This window comes from Rhinatrema bivittatum, chromosome 6 (assembly GCF_901001135.1).
Source record: "Rhinatrema bivittatum chromosome 6, aRhiBiv1.1, whole genome shotgun sequence".
NCBI lineage: Eukaryota > Metazoa > Chordata > Amphibia > Gymnophiona > Rhinatrematidae > Rhinatrema > Rhinatrema bivittatum.
Window position 1 is genome coordinate 24,927,471 of NC_042620.1, and position 17,439 is coordinate 24,944,909.

General features: G+C 43.7%; 1 long non-coding RNA gene across 1 annotated transcript; it reads right to left on the bottom strand.

Moving 5' to 3' along the window:
* Positions 1 to 3,447: 3,447 nt before the first annotated feature.
* LOC115093333 lies at positions 3,448 to 17,136 on the bottom strand. The gene is made up of 3 exons (XR_003857296.1): positions 17,011 to 17,136; positions 5,283 to 5,475; positions 3,448 to 3,870 (listed from the first exon to the last, which is right to left on the bottom strand). It is a non-coding gene; the product is annotated as an uncharacterized LOC115093333 (long non-coding RNA).
* Between the last annotated feature and the right edge of the window lie 303 nt (positions 17,137 to 17,439).

Genomic DNA, 17,439 nt, shown 5'->3' on the forward strand with positions numbered 1-17,439 from the left:
AAGAACCTAAGAACATAAGAAGATGCCATACTGGGTCAGGCCAAGGGTCCATCAAGCCCAGCATCCTGTTTCCAACAGTGGCCAATCCAAGTCACAAGGACCTGGCAGGATCCCAAGGGGAAGAGAGATTCCAAGCTGCTTAACCCAAGAATAAGCCGTGGATTTCTGCAATTCTACTGGGGGTACTGATGGCAAATTTTGAATGAAGTTGGGAAAGGTTGTGGCAGCAGCAGTGGTTGTGGGGGTGGGGGGGGGGTGGGATTGTTCTTGTTTTGGGGCTGCTGTGCTCGACAGGGCCGTTTATGTATCAGGGGAGGGGAGGTAAGGGCTCTGAAGCTGGTCTAAAGTTATCCAGCTAACCTGGCCATATATACCCGATATTCGGCCAGTTTAGCCGGATATCTTAGCCCCTCCTTGGAACGGCCCCAAAACGTCCTTAATTACCCGGCTAAATTATAAAGGGATAAGTAGCTGAATATGAATAAGTGCAGGGCTCGTAGCCTTTCTGCCTATTTGCACCAAGCCTGGAGGAAAGGGACCCCTCCTTAGGAAGTCTAACTTCCAGTCATGAAAGTTGAACCTTCTTGTCATGGAGGTCATGAAGATCTAGAACATCTTGTATGGGAAGGAGTCCAGTAAAGTGAGATCATACATAAGAACATAAGAAACTGCCATGCTAGGTCAGACCAAGGGTCCATCAAGCCCAGCATCCTGTTTCCAACAGAGGCCAAACCAGGCCACAAGAACCTGGCAAGTACCCAAACACCAAGAAGATCCCATGCTACTGATGCAATTAATAGCAGTGGCTATTCCCTAAGTAAACTTGATTAATAGCCGTTAATGGACTTCTCCTCTAAGAAATTATCCAAAACTTTTTTGAACCCAGCTACACTAACTGCACTAACCACATCCTCTGGCAACAAATTCCAGAGCTTTATTGTGCGTTGAGTGAAAAATAATTTTCTCCGATTAGTCTTAAATGTGCTACTTGCTAACTTCATGGAGTGCCCTCTAGTCCTTCTATTATTCGAAAGTGTAAATAACCGATTCACATCAACTCGATCAAGACCTCTCATGATCTTAAAGACCTCTATCATATCCCCCCTCAGCCATCTCTTCTCCAAGCTGAACAGCCCTAAACTCTTCAGCCTTTCCTCATAGGGGAGCTGTTCCATCCCTTTATCATTTTGATTGCCCTTCTCTGTACCTTCTCCATTGCAACTATATCTTTTTTGAGATGTGGCGACCAGAATTGTACACAGTATTCAAGGTGCGATCTCACCATGGAGCGACATAGAGGCATTATGACATTTTCCATTTTATTAACCATTCCCTTCCTAATTCCTAACATTCTGTTTGCTTTTTTGACTGCCACAGTACAGTGAGCCAACGATTTTAAAGTATTATCCACTATGATGCTTCGATCTTTTTCCTGGGTAGTAACTCCTAATAGGGGTGTGCATTCGTTTCCTACGTATTGGTAATCCTCAACGAATAGGGCCATATTCGTTGTATTCGTGGGGAAGCGAAACGTATCTCGATTCCCCACAAATACAACGAATCTTCGCCAAATTATTTGGCCGTCTAAAAGAGCGAATTTAAATAAACCCCCCAACCTCTTGACCCCCACAATACTTACCAAAACTCCCTGGTGGTCCAACGGGGGGTCTGGGAGCCAATCTCCTGCACTCACGCACTCGGCTGCCGGTATTCAAAATGGCGCCGATAGCCTTTGACCTTACTATGTCACAGGGGCTACTGGTGCCATTGGTCAGCCCCTGTCACATGGTAGGAGCACTAGATGGCGCTGGCCATCCATTGCTCCTACCATGTGACAGGGCCTGACCAATGGCACCGGTAGCCCCTGTGACATAGTAAGAGCAAAGGCTATCGGCGCCATTTTGATTACTGGGAGCTGACGGCCCGAGTGCTGGAGATCACTCCCGGACCCCTGCTGGACCACCAGGGACTTTTGGCAAGTCAGGGGACCCTCCTGACCCCCATAAGACTTGTCAAAAGTCCCTGGTGGTCCAGCGGGGGTCCAGGAGCGACCTCCTGCACTCGGGCCATCGGCTGCCAGTATTCAAAATGGCGCCGATAGCCTTTGCCCTCACTATGTCACAGGGGCCGACCAATGGCACCGGTAGCCCCTGTGACATAGTGAGGGCAAAGGCTATCGGCGCCATTTTGATTACTGGCAGCTGACGGCCCGAGTGCAGGAGATCGCTCCCGGATCCCTGCTGGACCACCAGGGACTTTTGACAAGTCTTAGGGGACCTATGAGGCCAGTTTTACATTCACATTGAGATGTACGAACAACACAGTACACATCAGTGAAGATTTGAAATGATTTGGAATGAGGAAAGTCGCACAAAGATGAGATTTCTGCAATGTTGCCCTACTTGATAAATTAGGGTGAGATAATCCTAGATAATCCTTGAAAAGCCTAGCTTGTTAAGCTAGGGTGAGAGAACATTGTATAACTCTCATCTTTGTGTACCTTTCTTCATTCCAAATCACGTCAAATCTTCACTGGTGTGTACTGTGCTGTTTGTCCATCTCAATGTGAATGTAAAACTGGCCTCAAAATCCTAGACCTCACCTCGAGCTACTAGTTGGCCCTCCTATAGTGGTATAAATAGTTGACTACTGAGTGCCACCCCAGAGACTCTCTTTCTCTCTACTCTACTCCACTCCAGCCCCCACCCCCTCCCGCTCCTTCTCCCTCTCTGTCCAAAACAGAATTTGCAATAAATATCACTAATTCCATTTTGGGCATATTGCACATCTTAACGCCAGGAAAAAAAAAAGGTGTAGTTATTTCTGTGTTAAAACATGTGATAATGTGCGTTACGCTATCTCACCCAACGTTAAACGTCCCTCATTTTCATAAACCCCCACCTAAACTCCTCCCCTTTGACTAAAATTTAAAAATCTGCATACGCATCTCGCATGCGATAAATTAATGCATTTTGCTGAATGACCCTGTCAGCCTGCTAGGTTTAGGAAGCTCAAACCATTGGCTGAAATCCAGCCCCGACCGGCTAAGTCCTTTTTAGGGACTCCCAGCTCCAGTCTCCTTTGGCTCCCACCAAGTGCCAATAAATAATACAACCCCCCCCCCCCCTACCCTATCTCCTTCCCATCACCCCTCCAAATCTCATAGAGGGGAGCAAGCAATACATTTTGTAATAATAGTAATAATCAAAGAATTGCTTCTGCGGTGGAGAGTCAGCCAGTATGAGTATTTTCCAGCAGCTTGTTAATTCTGCAGTGAGATGCCAATACGGTGACCTCTCCCTTGGCTGCAGAATCTTAGGAGACAGAATGCTATGGGTTTAATAAAAATAAATAGTCATTATTGCCACTAAGGTACTGCATTACGTCAAGAAATCTCTTTTTTTTTTTGTAATTTATTAGACACAAAAAGCACTTGTACCATCACAGCCAATCGTGTCAATCTAATAGGACAAAGGAAATGGAAATGCAAGATATACCTTCATTTCTGCACTTAGTTATTTTTATAAATTGCCTTTCAGAAATGACTACCTAAATGTTATATCTTGCGAAGTTCTTTACAGTTTTATAGTAATTCAGAAGATGAGGTTAGTGTTCTAAACGTATGTATCCTTTTGTTCTCCCTATTATCTTATGACATGACAAAATTACAATTGCCAGTGTGCTACTTGAGGGCTGGTGTGCTTCTTTCAGGTTTTCTTTCCGAAACGGCTCTGTTAAATTAGTCTGTGCTGTCGGAGATGTCGCTTTGTCCGGGGTCTGTAGACGGCTCCGGGGGGCCCCTGTCTTCCCAACATGACATGTTTTCAGAAAGCCAGCCGGAGTGCGACCGTGATGACTAAAATCCTTCCACTGCGTGAAAGAAATGCTCCAGAAGTTAAACAAACGAAAACGTCTGACAAACATTGCTCCCAAAATGCGTGGTGGTTCGGCTGCTATTTTAATCTCTCTCTCACTCTGCCTCGCTCTCTCTCTTACTTCTGCCTCCTGTGCATAATCATGCATGGGCACACAAAGGTCAATACTTCAAGGGTTTGACTGGGTAACTCTTTGAGTTACTTGGACAAAACACAAGATTTAAATATCCCACCCCCCCCCCCCCCATACACACACACACACACACAGACACACACACACACACACACACACACACACACACACACACACTCTGATATCCAGCAAAATTTTGTCCGGGTCACTTATTACCTGCACAGAATTTAACAGGCTAAAGAGAGGTCCTGATGGAAGAGATTTGGGGGGGTTGGGGGGCAAGGGGGCTTTGAGGTGGAATTATAGCTTTTAAGCACTGATACTCAGCACTTAAGTTAGCCGGGTAACTGGTTAGAAAACCACCCATCCTAAAGTTACCCAGATAACTTTGTCTAGGTATCTTCAGCGAAGCGTTGCCCGGATATGTTCTGCTGAATGTCCGAGTAAAATGATCCGAACAAATTTCCCTGAGTAAGTTTCCTGCTCTCTGCCCCACTGAATATTGACCTCACAGAGCACCGGCCATTTTAAGATGCCAGCATGCCATGACATCTTATTGCTTTCAGAGGTGCTAGCCACAAATTTAGACCACCAGTTGTTGGCAGCCTGCAGTAATGGCTTTCTATTGTATTTTTTAGGATGGACGAAATGATTTATGTGTTTGCCTTGGGGGGGGAGGGGGCATGTTGAGAGTCCTTAAATACCTCAGCAGTGACTCAGGTTAAACAAAACATAAGAGCATAAGAAATTGCCATGCTGGGTCAGACCAAGGGTCCATCAAGCCCAGCATCCTGTTTCCAACAGAGGCCAAACCAGGCCACAAGAACCTGGCAATTACCCAAACACTAAGAAGAACCCATGCCACTGATGCAATTAATAGCAGTCACTATTCCCTAAGTAAACTTAATTAATAGCCATTAATGGACTTCTCCTCCAAGAACTTATCCAAACCTTTTTTGAACCCAGCTACACTAACTGCACTAACCACATCCTCTGGCAACAAATTCCAGAGCTTTATTGTGCGCTGAGTGAAAACGAATTTTCTCCAATTAGTCTTAAATGTGCTACTTGCTAACTTCATGGAATGCCCCCTAGTCCTTCTATTATTCGAAAGTGTAAATAACCAAGTCACATCTACTCATTCAAGACCTCTCATGATCTTAAAGACCTCTATCATATCCCCCCCTCAGCCGTCTCTTCTCCAAGCTGAACAGGATATCTTGTAGCACGATTACTTTGATTTAACTCAAATTCCCATTGAGAACTGTGATTACCTTTTCATGCAGGGCCAGATGTACTAAAGGGTTCATTTTTTTTCCATTTTCTGTCTATGAGAAACATGCTTTACTATATCTGGTCCAATATGTTGCAGAATACTGGAACTGTGCCTTTCTCACTCCGACTCAGAGGATCCATAGGGGCATAGCTCTGGGCCAAGGATGGCAAACCTTCTTCAAGTCCAGGTGCCTTAAATTCCAAACAAATAGAGACTTAGCAAATTACTGGGTGCAGGTGCTAGCCAAGATTGTAGAGGAAACAAAAGATACCGAATACAAAACATGATTACTTTACAAAATCCATGTTTAAAAGAATATTATAACCTTTGCTGCCTGGAAAGAAATACATAGTAATATATAATTAGTTATACTCTTTAGTCCCTTTGTGTACATAGTTTGAAATATAATAATGTTCTCATCTGTGTTTGACAGTCTTTTGTACAATAAGTGCCATATTACCCTTTCTATCCACTTATGTAGTTGACAGAATTCATATTGTGAATAGCCCTACAATTTACTATGATTACATTTTTCAGATTTAATTATTAAAGAAACATTTTTTACTTCAAGCATGGTAATTCTTATTTGACTTTCTAAGAGATTTTTCTTTTGTTCCATTGCTAGAGAGAAATGTGATTTCTGATGGCTGGCATTTCCTTCTGTTAGGGCTCGTGTAAGCCGGTTTTAATTACGGAATCGATACATTCCATGCATCTGAAATGACTCCATTCTTATTCTGACACAGAAGCTAGATCGGGCGGTGTTTCTGAGGAGTATTTTAATATCTGTCTAATAACCTCCCCTTCAGCATATCCGCACGCCCACCAGGGAAATCATCAGATCTGTGCAATTCGTTTCTATACCCGTAACTTGCCTATTGAATCAGACATGGTTTACATTTTTTCATTATGGATGATAAACTCATTCTCCACTCAGCAAGAGGACTTCCTTTTCTTCCTCAAAGCTGGGCAGGAAAGGGTACTAGCAAGACACTTCCTCTCAAACCAAAAACAGTAAAATCTAGACAAAAGGAAAAATGGAACTTCCCTGCAGCGAGTCACCTCTGTCCCGCCATGGGTTGTGATTAGAGAGCCAGCAGCAGAGTCTTCACTACTGCTGGCCTCTCCAGGAGAAAGGTTTTCCCCACTGTTACACACACACTCACAAAAAGAAAACCCCAAACATCTCTTAACTCAAAACCTGAGATGACCTCCCCAGACAGGTTGTTTACCAACAAGGCTACTGCCTCCTTCCTATTTGGTGCAGCCCAAACTGTGAGGCTTAGCACACACCAAGAAGAGGGGAAAACCCAATTAAAAAAAAAACAAAACCAAAAACAGCTCCGACTCCTCTATCTGCCAACTCAAAATGCCACATAGATCTATAATGCAGCCTGCTCTTGAGGCAGCACCACTGAATATGCCCAGCTACCTTAAAGATAGCCGGATAAGTATATCCGGCTAACTTTAGGACAGTCCTACCTATGAATACCACCGGTTTCTCATTTAGACGGATAACTTTTCAGTTATCTATCTAAATGGCTTTTGAATATCGACCTCATAATGTTCTTCAACCGTCATAATAGCTACTCCTGGTATCACACCTTCATTTGCCTTACTGTTAATTATCTGGTTAAGTACAGAAACACAAGCTAAGATTGCACTCTAAAAGTCAATTGGGTACATGATAAGCGCAAACAAATTCTAGGTTGATCACAGATTTTATCAAAATTCAATTCTTTATTATGGCAACTCCACTGATGAGTGTAAAATTTTCAATGACAATGCATGGGTCCCCCGACACGGACCCCGTGTTTCACCGAGCTGGCTGCGTCGGGAGGGACAACTCAATTTATGAGATCATTCTGTAAAAAATATAAACAGTAACTGCTTAGCAAACCGACCAACATGACAAAAGGGCCAACAGTATCATCAAAGATATATCAACATTTTTAAGAAGATATATATATATTGCAAAAGCCAAACATACCTTTCTCTATATGAAGTGACAGGTTACAGGGAGTGTGCCAAACGTACAGCGTCCTGGGACTGTAAACTTTCAGGGTTTTGGCGCAAAATACACTATCCAATCAGAATACAGGAATGACTAGCCAATCGGAGCATAGCAGAATGCGCTCAAGTAAACCAACTCCATTCGAGCTCACAATTCAGACCATTAGGTACCATAGTATCCAGTAGATAAATCCATTTTTGTTCCCTTTTTAATCAACACTTCAGGATAATTCCCTCCCCTTATAGAGAAAGGGAGGAATGAAATGAGAGCAAGTGAAGGGTGGGAGGTACTAGGATAAGAGTGGAGGGAGGGATTGTGTAAGAACAAATGAAGGGTGGGAGTGACTAGGGTGAGAGTGGAAGGAGAGATGTGTGAGAGCAAGTGAAGGGTGGGAGAAACTAGGATGAGTGTGGAGAGATAGATGGTGTGAGAGCAAGTGAAGGGTGGGAGAAACTAGGATGAGTGTGGAGAGACAGATGGTGTGAGAGCAAGTGAAGGGTGGGAGAGACTAGGATGAGAGTGGAGGAAGAGATGGTGTGAAAGCAAGTGAAGGATGGTAGGGATGATGTGAGAGCAAGTGAAGTGAGGGAGGTTGTGGATGCAAGTGAAAGGAGGGATGGTGTGAGAGAGAGGGGAGTGGACTGCGGGTGAGGTGAAAGTAAAGGAAGAGGTGAAACTCAGAATAAAAGAAGGGGGAAGGAAGGGAGGGGGGTAAGATGGGATGACAGTATATAAAAGTGTTGAGGTGACGGATGAGAGTGTGGACCCCTTGCCCAAGGGGGAGTTGGCGCTACCTGAGAGGGCGAACCCCCACAGGTCCCCACCGTCAGGAGGCAAGGCTGAGCTGGTGCAGGGGCCAGCTGGAGCTTGGCCAATACTAACCCCGTTCTGTGCGGGTTGAGCCTTTGGGTACCGGGGCCAGCTGGTCTTAGGTGGGCCCCTGTGAAGGTGGTTGGATAACAGCTGGAAGAATCGCCAACATCCAGTCCTAGGTCAAAAGTCAGAGGATCGCCGATAGCCAGACCAGGGTCAGAAGCCAGAGAATCACTGAAAACCAGTCCGAAGTTGAAGCCAGAAGAGTCACCGATAGCCAGTCCGAGGTCGAAGCCAGAAGATCTGTCCACAGGAACCGAAGGATGGGAGCAGGAGCAGGAACAGGACTCGGAAGGCAGGAAACAGGAACCAAGGCACCAAAGAAGCACAGAAGACTCCACCGAAGCGAAGCAGGCTCGTTGCCAAGTCACCGGGAGACCATCCAGGCAGGGTATTTAAAGGGGGAAGGGCCGGCAGCATCTTCCTGCCGCAGGCCCTTTAAATCTGACCAGAAGGCTCACGCGCGTGCCTAAACAGGAAGTCAGCCTTGGACTCAGTGGAGGCCATCCGGCCTCGAAGACCCACGCGGAAGGAGGGCCCGACCCAGGCCCGGGGTGTAAGTAGAACAAAAAGTTTGGGTACCCCTGCTGTACTGCCACATTTCTTACTTAAGCACTTCTTACACTATATACTTTTACCTATCCTTGGATGGGCTTTAAGTATCAGCAAGATATACTCGCCACTTGAGAGAGGTTTTTTTAAGATGATTGAATTATGAAAGTATAAGAAAAGTATGTGAGCAGACAGTAACCAGGGTTGAAGCCTTGATGAGTACAAGTTTCTAACTTATGCTAATTCGACCCTTTTTTTGTGGCTGTTATTATGTGTCCAATATATGCACACGTATCTGTCTGTATCATCAAGCTCTGAAAGTATTTCACTATCCCAGAAAAAAAATCTGATATCTAGCTAAGGCGTTGCTACTTGAAGCCCATGCAGTGTGTAAGTACTAAAGAACTGTATTCATGGATAGGAAACAGAGGAATTCCTTAGCATACACGACCCCAAGTTGTTACTCCCAGTCAAAGCTTTTAGTATACATAATGAAGGAGGGTCAGCTCCCGTTTTACTGTATTTTTAGGAAAAGCTCCTAGGAAAGTCACAAACTGGAAAATCCTAAATCAGTATATTTGAAGCAGAAAATCATAAATCAGTATATTCAAAGCAGAAAGCCTGTGAGGGAGTCAGTTGGACCGTTAGATGATCGAGGGGTTAAAGGGGCACTTAGAGAAGATAAAGCCATCGCGGAAAGATTAAATGATTTCTTTGCTTCGGTGGTTAATGAAGAAGATGTTGGGGAGGTACCCATGATGGAGAAGGTTTTCATGGGTAATGATTCAGATGGACTGAATCAAATCACGGTGAACCTAGAAGATGTGGTAGACCTGATTGACAAACTGAAGAGTTGTAAATCACCTGGACCGGATGGTATATACCCTAGAGTTCTGAAGGAACTAAAAAATGAAATTTCAGACCTATTAGTAAAAATTTGTAACCTATCATTAAAATCATCCATTGTACCTGAAGACTGGAGGATAGCAAATGTAACCCCAATATTTAAAAAGGGCTCCAGGGGCGATCCGGGAAAGTACAGACCGGTTAGCCTGACTTCAGTGCCAGGAAAAATAATGGAAATTGTTCTAAACATCAAAATCACAGAACATATAGAAAGACATGGTTTAATGGAACAAAGTCAGCATGGCTTTACCCAAGGCAAGTCTTGCCTCACAAATCTGCCTCACTTTTTTGAAGGAGTTAATAAACATATGGATAAAGGTGAACCAGTAGATGCAGTATACTTGAATTTTCAGAAGGCATTTGACAAAGTTCCTCATGAGAGGCTTCTAGGAAAAGTAAAAAGTCATGGGATAGGTGGCGATATCCTTTCATGGATTACAAACTGGCTAAAAGACAGGAAACAGAGAGTAGGATTAAATGGACAATTTTGTCAGTGGAAGGGAGTGGTCAGTGGAGTGCCTCAGGGATCTGTATTGGGACCCTTACTTTTCAATATATTTATAAATGATCTGGAAAGAAATACGAAGAGTGAGATAATCAAATTTGCAGATGACACAAAATTGTTCAGAGTAGTTAAATCACAAGCAGATTGTGATAAATTGCAGGAAGACCTTGTGAGACTGGAAAATTGGGCATCCAAATAGCAGATGAAATTTAATGTGGATAAGTGCAAGGTGATGCATATAGGGAAAAATAACCCATGCTATAATTACACAATGTTGGGTTCCATATTAGGTGCTACAACCCAAGAAAGAGATATAGGCATCATAGTGGATAACACATTGAAATCGTCGGTTCAGTGTGCTGCGGCAGTCAAAAAAGCAAACAGAATGTTGGGAATTATTAGAAAGGGAATGGTAAATAAAACAAAAAATGTCATAATGCCTCTATATCGCTCCATGGTGAGACCGCAACTTGAATACTGTGTACAATTCTGGTCTCCGCATCTCAAAAAAGATATAATTGCGATGGAGAAGGTACAGAGAAGGGCTACCAAAATGATAAGGGGAATGGAACAACTCCCCTATGAGGAAAGACTAAAGAGGTTAGGACTTTTCAGCTTGGAGAAGAGACGGCTGAGGGGGGATATGATAGAGGTGTTTAAAATCATGAGAAGTCTAGAACGGGTAGATGTGAATCGGTTATTTACTCTTTCGGATAGTAGAAAGACTAGGGGGCACTCCATGAAGTTAGTATGGGGCACATTTAAAACCAATCGGAGAAAGTTCTTTTTTACTCAACGCACAATTAAACTCTGGAATTTGTTGCCAGAGGATGTGGTTAGTGCAGTTAGTATAGCTGTGTTTAAAAAAGGATTGGATAAGTTCTTGGAGGAGAAGTCCATTACCTGGTATTAATTAAGTTGACTAGAAAATAGCCACTGCCATTAGCAATGGTAACATGGAATAGACTTAGTTTTTGGGTACTTGCCAGGTTCTTGTGGCCTGGATTGGCCACTGTTGGAAACAGGATGCTGGGCTTGATGGACCCTTGGTCTGACCCAGTATGGCATTTTCTTATGTTCTTATGTTCTTACTCAGCTGGATTCCCAGGGCCTGATTTTCAAAAGCAATTACATGCGAAAAACTGGGTTTCACGTGTGGAAATGCACTTTACTCCAGTAAGTGGACTTTTGAAAATTGCTACAGTATATGCCATTGCTACGTGCGTAAATAGCTTTTGAAAATTGCTATGATAGTATGTAACATTCATGGGCGTAACGCCTTTTGCAATTATCTCCACAGAGTGTAAAATTCAGGCGTGTAACAAATATTTAGAGGTACAGTGTAAATGGATAATGGAATAAACCGGGCCCTTACAGTTTTATCGTTGCATCCAGGTGCTCTTGTTCTGAGCAGGACATTTCCTGTTCTGTAACAGTGATCCTGGCTTCGGAAAGCAAGGTTGGAGGAGGAAGAAGCCAAGCAGTTTTCTTAGTAAATCTGACCATAGAGAAATTGGTATTTTTAACAAATGTAGGCAGCTAATGTTAAAATATGGGGCCCAACTTCTTTGCTAAACCTCATGGCTAGCTTTCAAATAAGGCCTAAAATAGAAACATTTGTTTCTGAAAATTCACTGACGTGGTGTAGAGCATCATGGAAAGAAATGTCATTTACCTCACAGAAATAGCCTGCAGGCTAAAAACATTGAAGACAACTTCTATTTTTTTTTTTTATCGGTGACTCATCAGGACTAGATTGCAGACTTCTGGAGGTCGTGAAGTTTTATTTCAAAATAGTGATTACAAAAGCAAAAAGCCAAGTTTCCGTATCCCACTAGGAAAAGCAAAATATGGGGTATCTGCAGCATTCTACCCTCGGTCCTGGTACTACGGAGCGGGTACCTGGTTCTCAACCCAGTCCTCGGAACCTGCCCAGCTAAGCTGGCCCTCCAGATATCCACAGCAAATAGGCATGAGATGCATTTGCACGCACTGCCTCCATTATAAGCAAAAAATGCCGCGTCCATATTCACTGTGGATTTTCCTGGAGCTGCATGAGCTGGGTGGTTTTCTGAGGTTCGCATTGAGAACCAGTGCAATTCACCACCATGCAGAAGAAGCCTCGGATCTGCTAGCAGTTAAATTAATAATAGACACTGCTCATTATCTTACAGTTAAGAAATCATTGCTTATAAAAAAAAAATCCTCTCTGTGTCTCTGAATAAGGCAGGGCAAAGAGGTGCAGTGCATTATTCTCAGTCCCGAATTGGTGTAGGTTCGTTTGTTCAGTACTATTTCATTGCGCCGCATGGCTAGGATTTTCATCGTTCTCTCAGGGAATATTTTCATTTCCTTCACCTTACATATTAAAGGTTTGCTGGATGAATGATTCCATTTTATCAGGAGAGGTCCTCAGGCACAAATGCCAGCGTATACTTTACCATTTGGAGAAGAACATTAGCTTCCTTCATAATAGCGTCTCAATGGCCACCGAACACTTTGAGAACTCATCACTATTCATGTAGCTCAATTTCACGGCCACGGTTAAACAAATCAAAGGTTAGCACAAAAAATATTTTATCAACCGTCCTATAAAAAAAAAAAAAAGTGAAAGCGTCCAGTAGCCATATTCTTCTCACTTGCCTGGCTGTGATTTTCACACCACAGTGCACACAACTTGTGTTCCTTCTCAACAGATGGATCCAGCGTCAAAGCGGCAGAGCTACCAAGAATGCTTTTGACAACACCTGTCAGCAGTTAAGGCAAACACTGTTATTAAGATTTCCCCTTTTTCTTGCTGATTTTTAACTCGTTCTTTAAGAAGAAATGGTTGAGGTTTAAGAAAAAATAATTAAAAAAAAGAGGCTTCATCTACTTAGCTCACTCCTGCCTGAATTGGACGATCTTTTCTCCGCAGTTGTTTCAATGCTTCACTAACGTTTTACTATTTGAGGGCAAGCATTAGTAATTGTACAGAGCCCTCAGAGGAGAAAGTGAGTAAACCAGAAGGCATAGGGTTGTCAGCTGGCTCCATTTTATTTATTTTTTTTTGCAGGACAGATTGATATTGTCAAGGTTTTACCCCATTGCATGCAGGGACTTGTAGTTCTGGTTTCCTTAAGGGGGGGGGAAAAACCCCCCATAAATACGAGCTCCTGCATGCAAGGACTGGATCAACCTGTCCTGAAAACCAAAACTGGTATCAGTGGGCAACCCTAAGAGGACGTGACCATCATAGATTGGTGGAGATCTATTATTCTAAATAAAATATTAAAAAGACAACATATAGTTAGACAAAAAAAGAGGTGAATAAGGAAAGAAAGAAATATCTATGAGGAACAGCTGAGTTGATGATTTGAAGGCTTTTGGTAGAGGAAGTGGAATCTGCAGAAATAAAGGTTAGCAAATAAAAACAACTGGTAAAAGATAGAAAAACAAGAACAGGGCTAAATTGTCAATTTCATAATTGAGAAAGTGAATAGTGAAGAGTGCTCTGGGGATCTGTACTAGGACCGGTGTTTTTAATATATTTATAAATGATCTAGAGAGCAGAATGAAGGATGAGGTCATCAGATTTGCAGATGACACAAAATTATTCCACGTGGTTAAATCATCTGAGGTTTGTGAGAAATAGGCAAGAGGACCTTGCAAGACTGGGAGACTGGGCATCCAAATGGCAGATGAGATTTAATGTGGACAAGTGCAAAATGATGCACTTGGGGTAAATTTATAAAGCTGCGCGCGCACATGGACTCACCGATTTTATAACATGCGTGCGTCACCGCGCACATGTTATAAAATCCGGTACCTACACGCCACGCGCGCCTGATTTTGTATTGGTGTGTGCATGTGCGCCCGGGTGCCCGCTTGTGTGCGCAAGGGAAGGGTATTTTGTAAAAAAAAGTGCGGCGACGCAAACGGGCCTTTGTCCAGTTCCCTCCCAGTCCGCTCCAATAAAGGAGTGGACTGGGAGTGAACTTCCCTAACCCCCCCCTACCTATCCTTCCTCCCTTTTCCCCCTCTCCTCCCCGATGCTTAAACCCACCCTAAATCAGCTAAATATTTTTGGTTTTGAACTTACCTGCCCGATGGAGGAGCAGTAAGTTCCATGCATGCACTGACCAGCCGCCGGTGTGTGCTGTCCCGGCCGACCCCCACCCAGACCCTGGCCCGGCGCCGCCCCTTTTTAAAAGCCAGGCACTTCTGCGCGTACCAGGAGATACACATGTGGCTGAGCCGCTCTGAAAATTGCTCTCGGCCTGCGCGCGGCCCAGCCACGTGCATATCTCCAGGGATTTCCGAGCACCAGCGTTTAAAAATTCCCCTGTTAGGAAGAGCAATCCAACGTATGGCTTCTCAATGTAACTTTCCACATGGGAAGTCACCACTCAGGAAAAGGATCTAGGCATCATCGTGAATAATATGCACGTGGATTATATCTCTCTATACTCAGTGTGCAGAGGTGGCCAAGAAAGCAAATAGGATGCTAGGAATTATCAGGAAAGGAATGGAAAATAAAACAGAGAATGCATCTTTATGGCTCCATGGTGCGACCTCATCTTGACTATTGTGTACAAATCTGGTCACTACATCTCAAGAAAGATATAGCAGAATTAGAAAAGATCTAGAGAAGGGCAACCAAAATGATAAAAGGGGATGGAACAATTCCTCCATGAGGAAAGGCTAAAGAGGTTAGGGCTGTTCAGCTTGAAGAAAAGACGGCTGAGGGGGGATATGATAGAGGTCTATAAAATAAAGAGCAGAATGGAACGGGGTAAATGCAAATCAGTTGTTTACTCACAAAAGTTACAAAGACTAGGGGACATACATTGAAATTACTAAGTAGTACATTTAAAACAAATGTCTCATTCATGCCTGTTTCTGTCTTCGGAGTATACTTGAACTGTAATAGATGAGCTTCTTTTTAGCGTTCAGCCAATAAATGCTAACTAAGGGGGTCATTTTCCTACCGTATCGCACGCGAAAAGAGATTTTTCGCACGCGAAAAGTCCCTTTTCGTGTGTGATAGGCAAATAGAGGCGGAATCGGGGCGGCGTCAGCACCGGAAGAGGAGGAGTCGGGGCGGCATCGGGGTAGACTCTGCGAAGACTTCGCTGGTGGCGATAAGGTAAGCCACGTTATCGCCACCAGTAGTGCACCCAAGAGCACCACCGTTCACGGTGGTGCTCTTGGGTGCGAAAGCCGGAAGCGATAACACCGCGGTGGTGCAATCACTGCCGGCTTTCGCAGGCCCGCCCCCCGCTACGCCCCCCACCTCCCGTTACCGTCAAATTCAGGGAGCTCCGCAAAGTTAGAAAATCCAGCCCTAAAGCAGGGGAAGCATTGTTTCCTTGCCTGTACACAATTCCAAGCAACTTTAAAATGTTTCTCCACTACAGTTGTTTCATGTGTCTATGCTATGTATAATTTTAGATTTTATGTATGTTTTATTTGTACATCACCTAGTGTCTCGTAGGCAATTAATAAATTCAAATAAAAATAAAAATAAAAAAGATAAAAAGATAAAATAGAAAACATTTTTTTACTCAGTGCATAATTAAGCTCTGGAATTTATTGCTAGAGGACGTGATGAAAGCTGTTAGTGTAGCTGGATTTAAAAAAGGTTTGGACAAGCTCCCGGAAGAAAAGTATATAAACCATTATTTTTTTAAAACTATTTTATTGGTATTTCCAAAAAAAGATAATAAATAATTTTTATCTTAAAAGAAACAAACAGTAAGACTCAATAATGAAATATCATATAGAATAAAATTAATATATTTCAAACCTATTGAAGGCAAACTGGGGTACATTTTAAGAAACAGTGCACACACGTACTTTTGTTCACGCACCAGGCACGAACAAAAGTACGCTGGATTTTATAAAATACGCACGTAGCTGCGCATATCTTATAAAATCCGGGGTCGGCGCGCACAAGAGGGTGCACATTTGTGCAACTTGCGCGCGCCGAGCCCTGCGCGCGCTGCCCGATCCCTCCGAGGCCGCTCTGAAATTGGAGCGGCCTCGGAGGGAACTTTCCTTCCACCTCCCCCCACCTTATCCTCCCTTCCCCTACCTAACCCACCCCCCTGGCCCTATCTAAACCCCCCCCCCCACCTCTGTCACAGAAGTTACGCCTGCTTCAAGCAGGCGTAACTTTGCGTGTGCCGGGCTGGCTGCCGCGCGTCGTGTTCGGGTCCGGGAGCTGGTCCGGAGGCTGCAGCCACGCCCCCGGGCCGAAACCACGCCCCAGGCACCACCCCCGGATGACGCGCCAACTGCGTCACGCCCCCCGATGATGCGCCATCTGCGTCACACCTCCCGACACACCCACCCCAAGACTTACACGCGTCCCGGGGCTTTGCGCGCGCCAGAAGCCTATGCAATATAGGTCGGCGTGCGCAGGGGGTGTTTGGGCCAGGTTTTCGGGGTACATGTACCCCTTTGAAAATCTGGCCCACTGTATATAGACCCCAACTGGAAGAGATTTCAAAGAAAAAAAAAACAATAGAAAAACAAGCAATTAAATATAACACTCATCATTTCTTTGAGCCAGAAGCTTTATCTTGAAGAAATCTCTCTAATTGGTTTGGATCATAAAAAATAAACTTAGCATCTGCTAATTTTACATAACATTTGCAGGGGAAGGGCAAAATAAAAGGAAACCCTGGATCAAATACTTTTTGCATTTTTTGTAAATGTAACTTACATTTAGACTGGGTTGTCTTAGTAACACCTGTTAAAATAGATTTCCCCCAAAAGCAACCTATCCTTCAGTTTAAGAAAATTTCCCAGCCTCTGAAGCAAAAATAACAATCCAAGTAGCACTATATACACAAGGAGAAGACTCAGAACAAGGAGTCAGAGAAATATTACCTTTTTCTGAGGAAACTATCTCAGTCGTAGGACGTAGGGGCAGAATTAGAACCCCCAGATTTCCTCAAAGAAAGGTAAAGGCCTTCAAAATCTCAGGAATAGCAGGGGAAATCGCCAGAAACTCAGTATGAAATTTCAATAACATGTCTCTAGAATATAAGAAAAATGAAAATTAATAAAACATAAATTAAATCTTCTTGAATAATTCTCCCTATTTTCTAATGTATAATGTAGAAATAAACCATTATTAGGGCGGACTTTGGGAAATCCACTGCTTATCCCTGGGCATTAGCAGCATGGAATCTATTGACCTTTTGGGATCTTGCCAAGTACTTGTGACCTGGCTTGGCCACTGTTGGAAACAGGATACTGGGCTTGATGAACCTTTGCTCTGACCAGGTATGCCAAACCTTATGTTCTCTTGTTCTT